Genomic DNA, 5,144 nt, shown 5'->3' on the forward strand with positions numbered 1-5,144 from the left:
ATCTAACGGCTGAGAATGGAGGCGGGTATGGATATAGAAAATGGGTTTGGGTAAGGGTTTTGGGCCTTGGGTATGCCAAGCCCATATCTTCCTTAAGAACAATTCTTCCTTCTTGAGCCCATTTCCAGCTTTTTGGACGTGCGCTCCATTCTTTTAGGCTTCCTTGCGTAATTCCTCCCGGCTTTTCACTACTTTTCTGCTCTTTTTGCTTCGCAAGTCATCCGAACTTTATTTATTACCTAAAAATGCAAAATTAAGTAAGAAAAATATTTATTCTCGAAAACAATGAAAATACAGAATATGGGATAAAATGTAGAATTAATGCACAAAAGATGAGTTAAATGCCAACAAAAAGGGATAGATATATACAATATTTGGCACTCATCAAATACCCCCAAACCTGAATTTTACTTGTCCTCAAGTAAAGCAAAACTAAGGAAATCCTAACCATACCACTGTCGCTGGTCTCTCGAATGCATTTAGCGTATGCACTAAGCCTTTTAAACCACTAAGTGTCCCTAGTGGACGAGTGAAGTCTCGTGAAGGTTTACCAGAGGTGTGCCTACAAAACCTAAGGACAAAATATAAGCTCATATTCCATCAAATGTGACATGTGCAAAACAGTTTAAGCTCACAGCAAAATGGAGATGTCAATCTAGCTATCGAAGGCACAATCCTAGCACTGATAACAAAAAAAGACATGTGATAAGAGTGTAAAGTGTATCTACACATGTGTAAAGAAAGATCTGAAGTTATGACTACTAATCACCAAGAGATAGTTTCTCAGGCTAAGAACCGAGGTTGAAATCTAGCTAGCTGTCCGGACTTTACGAGAATTGTGAATGAGTTGGAGGTATTTCACAATTACTCGCGTTGTACATCAATGGCATACACCCTCCTTGCTTATTATAATGAAACAACAAAATGACTATTTACATAACTCTTATTTACATTGACTATTCTCTTTTTATTTTTGGAACAAGAGATGATGGAATTGATAAATACTTGATTTTTTTTTTTTTTTTCAATTTTTTAATTTTTAATTTTGATTTTTCAATTTTTTTGGAATTTTTCAATTTTTTCAAAAAGATGGAGTTTTGTTTTCAATTATAACATATTATCGTGGTATCTACTCTACACCCCCAAACCTAAACTAAACATTGTCCTCAATGTTTCAAAATATGGAAAGAATTAAAATGCAACATATGGAAAGGGACATGCTGAGTAGAGTAAAAGGAGAGAGAATACCCGATTTCGGCGAAAACAGAATTAAAACTCCGTTATTCAAGGCAAAAAATCCAACATATTTCAGCCGAGATCATATTAGATTAGCAAGATATATACAAAAGGAACAAAAGGATTTTTTTAAAATTTTTATCTACTGGATTATATACAAAAAATTCACCATACACTAACAATCTAAAGAGTTGAGGATCAACCCAAAAGACAAAGTGTTGAAACATAGACAGTTTCAAAACACTAAAATTGGACTGAAATGAGAGCGAGAGTGAAAAACCGGATGAATCACCCCTAAACCTAAATTTTTCAACAGGTTTACTTTTAAGCACAAAATCTAACAATTTTAGGGGTGCAGGATTCACAAGGTCTAACTGAAAATGGACTTTGTTTGGGATGGACAAACATGCATATTCCAACTGTGGCTCCTTAAAAGTATTGTATTTAGATGCAAAATATTCCAAGAGGACTTGAGAGGCACACAGTTCCAATCCTAGGTTGGGAATCTTCAGAAAAGTTGGTTTAAAATTTTTGTTACAAACCAAATCTAGGTTGGGTGGAATAATCTCAATTTGTGACTTAGGCAAGAAGGTGACATCTAAGTTTCTCACATGCATGAGATCAAAAGTACCAATATTATCAGTCACATCAGCATTTTCTAAATCATAATCAAGTTGTGTAGCATGCTCATTATCACAACACAATTTCACAAGTCCAAATTCAGAATCATGGTTATCCGAAATATCCAAATTAACATCAAAAGAAGCAATATATTGTGGCTTAAGTATGGAATCAGACACATCAACTATATTTTCATGCATAGGATCATTAGTGTCAACAGGAGATTCAACATTACCTAAGTCATGCTCTTCACAGGATAACTGCACAATATCTAAACCAGTAGCCTCATCACATGTATATGGAATACTAGAAGAAACATCATTCATGAAGGTCGGGGCAGAAAAGCCTAATGTATTTGAACCCAAAGGTTCCATAACATTTTCAGCATAGACATGTTCTTCTAATATAACATCATCATAATCATCATCATCACAAATACATGAAAATCCTACTTTGTCAAAACCATTAGTGTTTTTCGTCCATACATCTGCCTCTAAAATAGGTGAATATGGATTGACATTTTCAGCAATAGGGTATGAAACACTATATCCAGAATTAAGCTCATTGGGAAAATCAACATCTGACTCATGGTGATTACCCATATCATGTGGCATGGTCCTAGTTTCCCTATAGGTTTCCCACTGATGGGTTTTCTCTGCAACTTCAGCTAGAAATAACCATGCATCGTCCACAGTTTTATCAATGAATTCACCATTACACATAGATTCAACCAAGGCTCGAGACTTAAAGTCTAGTCCCTCATAAAGAATGGCGACCAGTCTCCACTTCTCGAGGCCATGATGAGGACACTCAAACAACAAATCATTAAATCGTTCAAAATAATGAAAAAGTGTTTCTCCATCTAACTGGACAAAACAATTAATACTTCGACGAATAGAGATGGTCCTATGATGTGGAAAGAACTTTCTGACAAATTGATTTGTGAGTTGGTCCCAAGTGGTGATTGACTGCGGTCTCAAACCGTAAAACCATGTTTTGGCCTTTTCCTTTAAAGAAAAAGTAAACAAACGCAATTTCAAAGAGTCTTCGGATATATGGTCAGGTTGTAAAGCCCGGACAATTTGTTCAAACTCTCTTACATGGTTATAGGGATTCTCAGAATCGAACCCTCGAAATATAGGAAGTATTTGTATCATGCTTGCGTTTAGTTCAAATGGGCCATCAGTCTGGGGTAAGACGATACATGATAACTGGCTTATTATGTTAGGGTACATGTATTCATGGAGACTACGGAGTTTATTCACACACTCGCCCATTTTAAAAAAAATTTGGTTTTAATGGGTTTTCAAAATTTGGTTTTTTTATGGGAAAATTTTGGTTTTGATGGGAATGAAAAACATTTGGTTTTTAAGGAGGGAGAAAAATTTTGGTTTTTGAAATTAGGAGCAATTATTTATTTTTATTTTATTTTATTTTTTTATTTTATTTTTTTTGTGTTGGGTTTTGAAGCCCAAATTTTAGTTTAAAAGAAACTACAAACCTAACAAACAACTAAATTACAAGCCCAAATAAAGAAAAAAATAAAAATAAAACTAATTATTACAAACCCACAAAAAAAAAGAAAATAAAAATAAAACTAAAATTATTACAATCCCAAATAAAGAAAGAAATAAAATTAAAATAAAAAAAAATTATTACAAGCCCACAGATTAAAAATGGAAGCCCACAGGTTGGGTTCTCTTAATGGGTTTAGCTTACCTTTGAAGCACAGCCCAGCTGTTCAGTTTGGTTGCAAAAGCCCAGTTGGGCTTTGGATCTTCCTAAGCTTTGGCTTCAATACTTAAGGCCCAGTTGGGCTTGGTTCAATTTCCTCTCCTTCTGCAGCTTACAGCCCAGTTGGGCTTTTGTTTCTTATTGCACAGCCCACAACAGAAGCTTGGCAGCAGGATCACTACTGCAGTTCAAACAGCAAGCAGCAGAATTGTTCAACAGCAGGTGGGCTTGTTCAATTGCAGCAGCTTTTGTTCTGAACCCAACAGCAAGGCAAAAGCAAGAGCAATAACAAGAGCAAGAGAAAGAAGCAAGACAATGCACTAAAGAGGTAAGACAATTCCTAACAGGAAGTGCAAGAACAGGGACTATGCTTACACTAAGCTAAGCTAAAAGATGCAACTAAGTAAGCAAGAACAGCAAAGATGCTTGGTAATGCAAAACAGTATGTAAGAACAGTTAAATGCTTACACTAAATGCACAGAAGCAAGTGAGACTAAAATGCAGTTACACAGTGATGCTTATGCAAATGGATGCAGTGCAAGAAGATATGCAAGAATATAAGATGACAAGTATGCCAAGATGATGTAAGATGCAATGCAGATGGCACAAGCTTCAGATGACAAATAAGAAAGTTACAGGACAGAATCAATGAGCTGCAAGATGAGTTGATAACTGAATATGCAGGACAAAACTAGATGCAAGCTAAAGCTAATGATGAATCCATAAAGGCTAGATGGTGCAAGTTAAGAATTCTGTGAGGCTAGATGACAGTAAATGAAAGAATGCAAGAATGCAGTTGTAATGAAACAGTAAATGCAGTGAAGATGCAACAGGATGCACTAAGGATGCAACAGCAAGGTTAAGAAAGGTCTAGCAGCAACAGGCAACAGTTAGCTAGCTAGCTAGCAAAGGCTAGCCAGCAACAAGACCTATAACAGCAAACAAATGCAGAGAACAGCAAACAAATGTAGAACAAAAACAACAACAGCGCCGCTAACCGAGTCCCCGGCAGCGGCGCCAAAAACTTGATAGCTAAGGAATTAAACCTAAAACTATGGTTATATTTACACCTGCAAGTGCACAGGATCTAAAGTAGAAAGTGAATAAGCAGGGGTTTGTCCACAGGGACTTGGAGGGAGCTATTGTTGTTTTCCTAGAGATTTTTGTGTTGTGTTAAAACACAACTGAGCTGTTTTGGTGTAACTGAATTAGTGACAGAAAGTAAAGTAAATGTGATAGTGAAGCAAAGGTAACTGGAAACAAAACCAAATAAACCAAGGCTGTTAGCCAAGGGCAGGGAGGAGAAGAAGTAACAAAACAGTTAAAAAAAAGGAAAGAAAAGCAAAGCCAAGGCAATGGCTTTAGGCATTCATCTAGAGTGGGAAGAGAACTAGCTTGCTCATTGTCACTAGTGAGCACTAGTTTCTCCCCACTACTCAATCAACACAATGCACTGAGATTTCTAGCCTAACATTCCACTAAACTAACATTACATGGAACACCAACATTTAACAGGAACAACACATATTAACAGGACATATGTAAACAACATT

The sequence above is a fragment of the Papaver somniferum genome, chromosome 8, assembly GCF_003573695.1.
Source record: "Papaver somniferum cultivar HN1 chromosome 8, ASM357369v1, whole genome shotgun sequence".
Taxonomy (NCBI): Eukaryota; Viridiplantae; Streptophyta; class Magnoliopsida; order Ranunculales; family Papaveraceae; genus Papaver; species Papaver somniferum.